The sequence below is a fragment of the Dipodomys spectabilis genome, unplaced genomic scaffold (assembly GCF_019054845.1).
Source record: "Dipodomys spectabilis isolate Male_0828 unplaced genomic scaffold, ASM1905484v1 ptg000046l, whole genome shotgun sequence".
In the NCBI taxonomy this organism is placed as follows: domain Eukaryota; kingdom Metazoa; phylum Chordata; class Mammalia; order Rodentia; family Heteromyidae; genus Dipodomys; species Dipodomys spectabilis.
In genome coordinates, this window is record NW_024870723.1 from 1,718,512 (window position 1) to 1,731,004 (window position 12,493).

At 36.1% G+C, this 12,493-nt stretch overlaps 1 non-coding gene and 1 pseudogene across 1 annotated transcript; one reads left to right on the top strand and one right to left on the bottom strand.

Annotated features, from left to right (window-relative positions):
- LOC122107062 overlaps positions 1-12,493 on the top strand; it is a 63,604-nt pseudogene that overhangs the window by 1,496 nt on the left and 49,615 nt on the right.
- Positions 4,489-4,618, bottom strand: LOC122107149. The gene has a single exon (XR_006147294.1). It is a non-coding gene; the product is annotated as a small nucleolar RNA SNORA1 (small nucleolar RNA).

Below are 12,493 nucleotides of genomic sequence, written 5' to 3' on the forward strand. Positions count from 1 at the left end.
TCTTGGATCCAATCCAGCTAATATGCAGGGCATTTGTCTTCTAGCCACAAGGCAGCAGTGTAGATCAGTCACTTAATTCAGACAGGTGCCCCCTTGTCTGCTCCACAGAATCCCTTCTGGGCTGAGAGAGACTGTTTGTGCCACTAGCCAAGTGGGAAGTTTCTGTTCCTCCTGTCCATGAAATCACCTGGTCTCAACCTTCTCTCCTCCAGAATATTTTATGATTTAAAGCTTTTTACTTCTACAATGGGGGACCATACCGAGATATATTATTGGTTGCTGACAACATCTCCTCCATGCTGGAGAAAACTAAGGTTATACAGCTGGGTTTGTGGGTGGGCTTGTTGGCGGGGTGGGAGGGGTGGATGGGAAGGACAAATGTATAGCAGAGAATAAAAACCAAGTTGACTCTCAGAGAATCTGAGAGTTGAGAGAGATTTAGGTGGCACATCCTGTTTTCAAGTCTTCTTGGGCCATCAACTCCCTTTGAAAACTGGATATGTACTTCTTATCCTGAGAAAAGATGAAATGTCTAAAATAAAAATCCAATTGCATCCAGTATTTGCTTTGAATCTCTGAGATGGATTTCTACTATACCCAGATTTAATAGATTACTTTTAAACCAAGCTCTCTTCAATCTCTGACCCCATATACTTCTCCAGTTTTCTAATTCACACTCTTCACAGTTTTCTGTATAGCATTCTTCCTTCTTACAAGGCCCTGAGGATTCTCCCTCTCTTTCACTGGGCTACCCTAACTTCATTCCCAATCTATATTCTGTATTTACTTGGCTAAATAAAACCCATTGCTCACAGTTCCAATCAGGAGTTATATCTCTTCTGAAACTTTTTCACTTAGTTCTCCTCCCCTGCTTATTGGTAAAATTGGAAGACTGACCAGGTCCTCCCATAGCAACCTGTTTCAACTGTTTCAACTAGCACTGACGCTAGATTGTATTTGCTTAATTTTCTCTTTTCAGTTAAAATGTAAGCTCAATAAAACTAAAGACAGATCTGCTTTTTTTGTATCCCTATACCCCACTTTAGTGTTAAGCATATTGTAGGTATGCAGTAAATATTTGATACACTAACAAATGAAACCCCAGAGGGCTTCTTGTTAAACTTTTAATGATATTTGTCATTTCCTGAGGATTATATACTTCTCTTAAAAGCCATACAGAATTTAGAGGATTGGTGTCACTTTTCACTAATAATTTACAAATAGACAATAAAGACTGTTGGTGTTAAGCATGAAGTTTTTGGTAAACAATGGCTTTTGGAAATATTTTAAAATATGGACCTGAATTAAGGCTAGAGTGTTAGTTGCATTGTATTGAATCTGGAATTCTGTTTATGTAGTTTCTCAAATACACATGAGGATACTAACTTGATTGAATTCACTGTGCTCAATATGTACAAGTAAAGGCCCAGACAACAGAAATATTGGCAGAGATGAACCTAGACATACTCAGGAAATCAGGAGACAGCCAGAGGGCAGCTGTCCTTCTGTGCTTTTCCAAAAGGAAAGATTTTGAACTGCATTTGGATAATTATTTGTCAAGATTTAGAATCAAGAACAGTCAAAAGAACAATCTGGCCAGAAAGAAAAGTTTATTAGTTATTGAAACAAGGCAATAAGAATAATTGGAATGCAGAACTGATTAAGAAATAAATTTCACAATGCTGGGTAAGAAATGTACTCATTTGTAACTGTAACCCCTCTGTACAGTATTTTCACAATAAAAAAAAAAACAAAAGAAAAAAGAAATAAATTTCATAAGTTTTATCTTTTCACTCTGTATATCATCCTATGTTTTAAAAGATAGATTCTAAAGGGTCTAAGAACGCTCAAAAGTATTTCATGGTAAGGGCTTCATCAGTGTTACACAGAAAGATGATAGAACGTGCCATGTTCACATGAAGATGATTCTAGAACTAAGAGCTCATTTGTAAGTCTCCTCCTATCATACAAAGTGCCAGGGACATTTAGCTTTTGTTTAAGTCAGAATCAACATAAAAGAGATAGATAGATGGGACTGGGAAGGTGGCTCAGTGGTAGAGCGCTTGCCTTGCATGCATGAGGCCCTGGGTTCGATTCCTCAGCACCACATAAGCAAAAAGAAAAAAGCTGCAAGTGGTGCTGTAGCTCAAGCGGTAGAGCGCTAGCCTTGAGCTGAAGAGCTGAGGGACAGCACCCAGGACCAGAGTTCAGGCCCCACAACTGGACCCCTCCCCCCGAAAAAAATGACATAGATAGATAGATAGATAATAGATACATATGCTTATACCTCTATACATATATACCTGATGGATGGAGAAAGACACGCAGAGAGAGAGAAGAGCATAGCTAGGTCAACTGACTTACTGCATTATGAATATTTGGATATCCCACAATTAGCCATCTACAAGCTGGAGAAGCAAGGAGGATGCTAACATAGCTCAGTCCAATTCTAAATGCCTCAGTCCAATTCCAAAGGAAGCCAATTTTATAGGTGACATTGGTGACAGTTCTGAATCCCAGGACCCAGAGAACTTGGATCTCTAACTTCTCAGAGTAGGAGATAAAGAGCTACGGCTGAGGCGAAGAGATTAAGACATGGCATTCTTACATCTTCTCTTTTCCATCTTTGAATGCCAAACTGCCTGGCATACCTGAAAGTCTCCTCTTAGTCCAATAACACTCTCCCCTCCAGAAATATTCTCATAGATATCACTTGGGGACCTATATATTGTAGCCAAACTCCAAACTCTTGAGGCTTCTTTTCAGCAGAAAAATAGATGGGCAAACTGCCTACTGACACATTGGAAATAATTAATGCTTCCTATTATAATCCATGGATATCCCTTCATTCATTCAATTGATGCTCAAAGTGAGCAATGCCAACATCTGAGTTGCAGTGAGAACTATGGTTCAAGTTATATCTCACTTATTTCTTCTCTGATATGTAAATTTTTTATTAGGGAAAGAAGAAAAATTGGCAGAGATTTTATTTTCTTCGTTGGGCATTCCCTATGTTTCCCAATCAGGCAGAAGTTAATAGTTTCTCATAAAAATATTAGGCATTTACTTTCATCTAGCACATGTTTCTTCCTTCCTATGCATGGGGGATAAAGTTCCAAGATATCATGTTAATACCAAAATCCATGGATGGTCGTATCCCTTATATACAGAGAAATAGTACTGCATATAACCAGTGATTTATGCATGTCCTCTCCTGAATTTTAAAATACCACTTGACCACCTATAATGCCTAATACAAATGTCAGAGGAACAATTGCTATATTGTACAGTCTCTAGCAAACAATGAGCAGAAAAATGTCTGTACTTGTTCAATAGAGAACCAATATTTTGTTGAATGTTTTCAATCTGTGGTCGAGTGAACCTTCCAAATACAGAACTCAGATATATTCAGTTCTTGAGGCCTTAAACTTTTGAATCTTTAAACAATGATGATGATGATGATGATGATGATGATGATGATGATGATGATGATGATGATGATGATGAATATTTTGAGTTTGCCAATTCATGGAAATGTTTGATAACAAATATCATTTAACCTGCTAAGATTGGAGGACGTTTTCCTCAAGTGCTTTTGCAAGATTCCTATAACCAGGTTTTCTTGTAGGTATCAGTCTAGATTCTATATTGACTCATGCATTATAATCCTCATTGAATAAAGATTAACTTTTTCTTTTATCAGTTTTTGTGGAAAACTAGTATCTGGGAAGAAAAGGGGACTCAACAGCCAAAGGGGGATGAAGGAACTCATAGTCTACATGCTTTTTTTCTTTACTTGAAGTCAATAAATCTTTACTTAATTATTTTTACCTGTTGTGATTCCTTCACTGCCCATCAAGATGAAGTTCAAAATTTATCTTTAAATCTTGGACAGCCTTTTATGAAAGAAAGGATCCAAGCCATGCTCAGGAGGCTGAGATCTGAAGACTGGTTATTGTGTCCAATTGACCAAGTGGCAAAACACCAGGTCTAGAGTTCAACCTCTAGTACTAGGTCACACAAAAAACTAACTGATCAGCTCTGCCACAAATATTTTATTAGGGCTTCTTTTTTTACCATTATAGAAATACTGATGAAAATTTCTAATTCCCACATCTGCATTTTTTTTGGTGGTCGTGGGGGCTGAACTCTGGGCCTAGGCACTGTCCCTCAGCTCTTCAGCTCAAGGCTAGCACCCTACCACTTGAGTCACAGCGCCACTTCTGGCTTTTGTCTGCTTATGTGGTCCTGAGAAATTGAATCCAGTGCCTAATGCATGCGAGGCAAGCACTCTACCACTGAGCCACCTTCCCAGATCCACAACATTCCATCAAACAACTTATTTTGGGATCCTAGAAAGATGTTACAGAAACCTCTTGTTATGAATAGCAATGAATAAAAGTTTAGTTAAAACCTAAACTTTTATTCATTACTATTAATACTGATTGAACACTTTTCTCTCATTGTATCTTTTTACCCGTGAGCTAAAAATGTTTCAGGTCTCCTTGTCACCACTGGAATGCATTTATGGTGATAGAAGCAAAACCTGTGTCTCAATTTAGCTTCATTGACCAGTTTTGGACCCTGATCAACAATACCCATTCTTATCTGGAATGCTTTTAATACTAAAGTGTGTTTATGTGTGCCTAGGTATATCCTCTACTTTCTTGTTCTCATTGAATTCTGTTGCTATTACAGAGAGGAATTGGGCAAGAGATACGTTTACTTTTCCTTATTAAAATAAGCACATGTGACCATGGGTTTTCAAAAGATCATCTGTCTAAATTAAACAGGTTGAAGAGGAGAAGTTAGGAAGCCATAAGGAGGCAATTAGAAAAGTATATTTAAAATGACATTTTCAAAGTCTACATCGATGCTCATCCATCCATAAATTCCCAAGCACTTAGACCAGTACTCAAATAAGTAACAATGTTGATTGAAACCAGACAAGAAGGCATATGCTAATTCCAATTAAATGAAATACTGTTTAGAATTAAATATTTTCCATTTTTTAGAAGCAGCTCAGGTCACAGCAGGGGAGGGATTTGTGTCAGACCTTTGTATTGGCTATGCGATGTTTTATAGCTGTTTTCCTAGAAGCCCTTTAGCGATTAGGGAGTAACCAATGTGGATCAGTCATTTCACTGTAAACATTTGTTTCCACATTCTTAAAAGTGGGAATAACAGTAATAATACCTACTTGATGAGTTTTGCTTAAGGAACACTGAAAAAATGTTCAACACGCATCCCATATAAGTGATTCATTCTACATGACCCTGAATGTTGCTCTCACTTGCTCTTTCTACCCCTTTATAAGCAAAGATTCTCCTCTCTCAACTTTGTCTTCTAATGATAAATTGATGTATCATATCTCACAGAGGCACAGAATCTATTCATGTGCCTGTACTGTCCTTAGCTCAGAGGATGTGCCATTTTACCCTTACCTACTAATACTTGACTATGATGGATCTTTAAGTAAAATCTATGAACAACATGATTTCCAATTGTTGGTCCTATCCATCACAAATGAGGATGCAAATGAATCTATTGGCCTCTTTCTTAGAAATCTTGGGTTTAAAACAAAGCCAAGCACAGCTTTTGATCCCAGGGTGGATCAGAGATGTTCATCAGTAACAGAAGCAGCCCCATTATAACCATATTTGGAAAAGAATGTTTCTCAGACCTATGAGTATCTATGAGCAAGTTCACAAGCTTTCACATTTTGATGAGTCATAAACGTCTTTAGGATCAGCTAGTTTCAGAAGAAAAAGAGAAAATAGCTTAAATTCATGAAAGCATACATGCCATCAGAAACGTATACATGCCATCTTATAAAGCAGAATATAGCTTAGGAATCATACTGACTCTATAAATGTATAAAAAGCAAAACTGTACTATCATCCAACAGCTAGAAACTTGTTTGCTCAATTCAAAGTGTAATTTGTTACTGAGTAAGCCCTTTAGTTTTATTTGGGAAACTGAATAGCTGTAAGTAACCCAGTGGAATTGTGCTTTGCAAATGTTGGCCTCCTAAAAATCAATTTCACTTTTTCTCTCTAGTGATGCCATAGTTCATCTTAGCAAGACATTCAGTTGGCAATGGTTTTCTGAAATCCTGCAGGGTTCTCAGCAGTGTATTAAGTGATGGATGGTTAGAAAGTTGATGACTGGGGATGGGGAGGGGAGTGTGTCTGCTATTAGTGCAGTTACCATTTTATTGAAGCTGGCAGAACTACAGCCGTTCCAGAAGTCTAAAAATTCTTCTACCAGAGTCAGATGCCTTTTGTAAACTAAATCCTTTGAATAGCCGAACTAACCCATATTAATGAAACTAAAAATGCAACTTGGAATTTTACTCTTTATTATACTGAGAAATTTAGCTATGTTTTGAGAAAGCTTAGCCTGGCCGGGGCACTTTATTATATCATTTAATTCTTATTTAAAAAGGAAAGCTAAACTGGGCCTGGGAGGCTCATACCTGTAATCCTAGTTACTTAGGAGGCTGAGATCTGAGGATTATGGTTCAAAGCCAGACTGGGAAGAAAAGTTCCTGTGATCTTTACTCTTACTTACAGCTAGCCATTCAAAAACTGAAAGTGGCACTGTGGTTCATTGTGGTAGAGAGCTAACCTTGAACAAAAAGACCTCAGGAACAGTTCCCAAGCTCTCTGAGTTCAAGCCCCATGACCAACAACAAAAGAAAAAAAGGAAAGGTTGAGGATAGGGAGCAAATACAGGATATCTGTCTTGTGTCAGTGTATCTATCTATCTATCTATCTATCTATCTATCTATCTATCTATCTATCTATCTATCTATCTATCTATCTATCTGCCTGTCTGTCTGTCTGTCTATCTATTTATCTGTATCTATATGTAGCTATATATAATTTGATGTATGGATTTATGTTATTTCATTTAATTATTCTGATTAAAATATTAGTCTAATCTGAAGGCACCCCCCCCCCAGAAAACTGAATCTCTAAATATCTAAATATCTGGGCATCCTGTGATCTAGTTAAGGAGGCACATAAAATTAACCAATATATCTGTATACCATTATACCTATTTCAGTTTTGATTTTTCCTATCAGATATTTGTTTTATACTATCTTAATCCCTTAACTGAATAGAAGACACTAGACTTTACAGGGGAAAAAATATTCATTAGAGGGAAAGCAAAAGGCCTATGGAGTACTATTCCAATAATCCAATAATCTAGAAGAGATAAATTCACATCTTAAACTCAGTTGTTATGGAGAAAGTGGAGTGTTGGTGTAAGTATGGTATAAAGTGTGATGCCATCTGTTGGTATTAAGGGTTAGAAGAAACATAAGGATAAAAATCAACAGGATTTTTTTTGGCATATTATTTGAAGAGATGTTAAGTAGCGATTTAAATAACTGAACTTTGAATTTTAGAGAAGATTTCTATGATATTTAAGCTTTGTAACCAGTAAGATTATCTTGAATGGAAGTCTGTAGATGACGGCTCTTGGACCAAATTTGGTGAATGACTTTATATAAATAAAGTTTTAATAAAACACAGCCATTCTTGTTTGCTTATGTCATATCTAGAGTCTCTTACATGCAATGGCAGAATTATGTATTATGTAGCAATTATCTGTTGCAATTATATAGCTTCAAAGCCTAAAATATTTTCTTTCTAACTTTTTATACAAAAATCTCTGCTGAATTCTGAACTCAGAAGTAATTACAACCAAAGAAGAAATGAAGAACTAGATTGAGTTCTACATTTCTATAAGATCAATGAGGTAAAAGTGGTCTATCAAAAGAACCTGGGAGCTGGGTGCCAGTGGCTCATACCAGTAATCCTTGCTACTCAAGAGGTGGCACTGTGGTTTCAGTGGTAGAGCATAAGCCTTGAGCAGAAGAGCTCAGGGACGGCACCCAGGCCCAGAGTTCAAGCCCCATGACTGAAAAAAACAAATGAACAAACAAACAAACAAAAAAAAACTTGAGAAGTAAGTCATGAGGAAAGAAAGGCCAGTGATAGCTGAGGAACCAAATGGAAACTTAAAAAGAACAATAGAAGCCGGGCGCTGGTGGCTCACGCCTGTAATCCTAGCTACTCAGGAGGCTGAGATCTGAGGATCACGGTTCAAAGCCAGCCCGGGCAGGAGAGACCGTGAGACTCCTATCTCCAATAAACCACCAGAAAACCGGAAGTGGCACTGTAGCTCAAGTGGTAGAGCGCTCACCTTGAGCTGAAGAGCTGAGGGACAGCGCCCAGGCCCAGAGTTCAAGCCCCATGACCGACAAAAAAAAAAAAAAAAAAAAAGAACAATAGAAAGATCACATTGATCAAGGTGCATTGTAAACTGACGCATTGAAGTAAAACCCTTTGGACAACTATTTTTAAAGATAATAATAATAACTTTGTGAAAGACAGGTATTCAAATGCAATGTATATTTCTAAGAGGTGATCTAAAGAAGACATCATGGGATTTCCCAACATGAATTTGTGATGCTTTTGATTAAAAAAAAAAAAAAAAACCTCTATAAAATAGTCATGGCAAAGCCTAATCCGATGAATTTAAGAAAGACTAGAAGATCAGGAAGTCAAAATAATGAATATGAATGATCTTGTGAGTACTGCTGTAAGAAAAAGCAGGAAAATTACATGAGTCAAATGCACAAAAAGGTGGCTAGATGAGCTTGCCAGGAGACAGACTTTTTGCTGAAGAACATCATGGAGAAAACCTACAAGACTGGGTTTTCATGATCAACATTGATAAAATGAAAGACAAGACTGAAGTAAGGAATGTAAAATAGAGACAAAGCAAATCATACGAGAATTTTTTAAATATCAAGACAGAGCTAAGCATTGATGATTCATCTTGTAATCTTAGCAACACAGAGATTAAGCTCTAGAGGATTATGAAACTCCAGAATGACCAGCAAAAAGCTAGGCTGGATGTATGGCTCAAGTGGTAGAACACCAGACAACTAAGCAAGACAAGCAAGTACAAGGCCCAGAGCTCAAACCCTGGTACCAGCAAAAGCAAAAATATTAAGGCAAATGACAATGGAAACATAATGCACCAAAAGCTATGGGATTCAATAGAAGTGATTTTAGGATTGAGTAAATGCTTCCAATGAAAAGTAAGAAAAATGTTATATAAATAGTTTACTATTTCAAGAATTAGAAAAAGAGCAAATTTAATTAAAAGAAAGAAATAATAAGGATCACAACAGAAATGAATCAGAGAATAGAAAAACCATTAAAATACAAAAGAGTGTGTTTTCTAAAAAATAAATGAAATCAGAAGACTCCAAGTCAACAGTGAAAGTGAAAAAATTACAACAGATGCTTCACAAATAAAGGTTCACAAAGAACCATTATAAGCGATTTTATGCCAAAAAATTGAATCACCTAGAGGAAATGGATAAATTCCTACAAAAATACAACCTGCCAAAATTGAATCAGGAAGAAGTATAAAGTCTAAGTAAAATAATAACAAATAAGGAAACTAAAGAAGCAATCAGAAACCTCCAACAAAGAAAAGCTTAGAGCCAGATATCTTCATAGCTAAATTCTAACAAACATTGAAAGAAAAAATAATTCCAATACTCCTGAAACTCTTCCAAAAGAACAAAAAAGACAAGTAAAGGAAAAGCTACAAGGAATATTTTCAAATGTGTCTTCTGGGGCCAGCATCACATGTATCTCAAATACATATGAGAATGGTAAATTACAGATAAATTTCTCTGATAAACATTCAAACAAAACCCTCAATAAACTATTAGTAAACTGAATTTTCCATCAAAAATTGTATATATCATGACTAACTTAGAATTCTCCTTATCATGCAAATCTGTTCTAACATATGTAGATTAATCAGTATGATTCATCTCATTAGTAGAATGAAAGATTAAAAGCCCTATAATTATTTGGCCTCTGGTGACTCACAGCTGTAATCCTAAGTACTTAGGAGGCTGAGATCGGATGACTTCAGTTCAAAGCCAAATCTAGGCAGAAAAGAGTATGAGACCCTTATCTCCAATTAATGGCCAAAAAGCTAGAAGTTGAGCTGTGGTTCAAGGGGTAGAGCACTGGCCTTAAGAAAAACAAAAACAAAAAATTCAGGGAAAGCCCAGAAACTGAGTTCAAGCCCTCAGAACAGAACCAAAAACCAAAAGCAAAACAAAAAAGCATAATCATTTCAATTTACATAAAAGAAGCAAGCATTCAAGGATGTTTAGTACTCTTAAGCAAGCATTCAAAGATGTTTAATACTCTTCTTCAATAAAAGTAAACCTCAATACCTTGAATATAGAAATGAATTTTCTGGGGGCTGGGAATGTGGCTCAGTGGCAGAGCGCTTGCTTTGCATACATGAGGCCCTGGGTTTGATTCCCCAGCACAACATAAGCAAAAAGAGAAAAAGCTGGAAGTAGTGCTGTGGCTCAAGTGGTAGAGCGCTAGCCTTGAGCTGAAGAACTGAGTGACAGCACCCAGGCCCAGAGTTCAGGCTCCATGACCAGAACCCCCCTCAAAAAAAATGAATTTTCTGGTCAAAATAAATGCCATGTATGAAAATCATAGCAATCTCTAGAATCAATAAGGAAATTTTCAAAGTGTAGTCACTAAAATCCAAAACAAGAATTTCTGGATGTGCTAGCAGAAGTGATTAGGCAAGAAAAAGAAATAAAAAGACATCTATCTTCAGATAATACAGTTCTATACACTAAAAACCTCAAAAGATTTCACAACAGAAACAATTAGAACTAATAAATTCAGTAAAATTCTAGGGAATACAATTAATGCACAAAAATCAGAAGCATTTTCCCAGTGCTCCTAGCAGTGCTACCCAGAACCTCACACACACAGAACAAATTCTAGCAGAAACCTATATTCTAAGCCCCCATCAATGGTATTTCTATATAAAAATAATGACTTAATAAAGAAAAAGAAGTCAAGAAAATAATTACACTTATAATTGCTTCCAAAACAATAATAAAATTTTGATCCATAATCTTAACAATGGAAACAAAAAATCTGAATCTCAAAAACCATAATACTCAGATTAAAGTAACTGAGTAAGGCCCAAGTAAATGGAAATATATCCTTTGCTCACGAGACAATGAAAAGGATGTGAAAATATCCACCCTAGTCAAAGCTATATAAAATTTCAATACAATCTCAATCAAAATCTCAATGGCATTTTTCACTGAAGTAGGAAACACAATCCTAAAATTTGTTTGCAACCGCAAATGAACCTTGAATGTTCAGAGCAATTCTGAGAAACGATAATAAGTTTGAAAGTATTATACTTCTTGATTTAAAATAATATTACAAAACCATAGTAACAAAATCAGTACTGACATGAAAATGCAGATCTTGAACAGAAGAACAGTATGTAGGCCCCCAAAATGAATCCCCACTTATATACTATACTAATTTTCCCACAAGAGCACAAATAGAGAGCAAAGGAAGGGGTGACATTGTCCAAAATAAATGTACTCATTACCCGATTTGTGACACTGTAATATCACCTATATAATAATAATATTTAAAACCGGAGAGGAAAAAGAATACAAATATATACAATGGGGAAAGATAGTCTCCTCTATAAATAATGATTCAAAAACTGTACTTCCACATGCAAAATAAGATAAACGTATACAATAAAATTATACCCCTTACTTATCCCATTCATTAAAACCTCAACTCAAATTTAAAAGAAATCAAATTGCAAGACCTAAAACCATAAAATTCCTTGAAGAGAGTCTAGGAAAACAAGCTCTTGACACTGGCCTTCACAAAGACCTTTTGGATACTATATCACTATCTTTGACTATAAATGAAACATGAACAAATGGGACTATTACAAAAAATAAAATGTCTGACAAGCAACACACACAAAAACAATGCAACCACCAACAAAAGGTTGGGGGTAATATTTACAAACCACCTACAAGGGATTAACGTTCAAATTTACAAATCATATAATTCAGTTGTAAAAAGATAAATAATCCAATTAAAACCAGGGTAAAGGATCAAGGTTGACATCGCTCCAAAGGACACATAGAGCTAGCTAAAAGATATATGAGAAGGTGGTGAACATTACCAGTCATTAGGGAAATGACACTCATAGCCACAATGAGAGACCATCTCAATTTATTCCAATGCTGTTACCAATAAGCTGAAAGATAAATGCTGACATCGGGGTGCAAAAAAGGGAACCTTTGTACATTATTGAAGAGGATATAGACTGGTATGACCATTTCAAAATAGTATCAAGGTTCCCAAGGAAACCTGTTAAGTGAAGTAAGTCAGGCCCAGAAAGACAAAGGATCCATATTTTTCTTGCTACATGAAAGCTAGCATTAACTTACAAATACGTAAGTAAATCCATTGGGTGGTATGCAAGTGTATACAAATGTATTAACGGAAATATAGTAGATTCAAGGGAGATTTCAGATAGTGTAATTACTTAGAATGGCAAAATCAGAGATCAGCAAAATAAAATA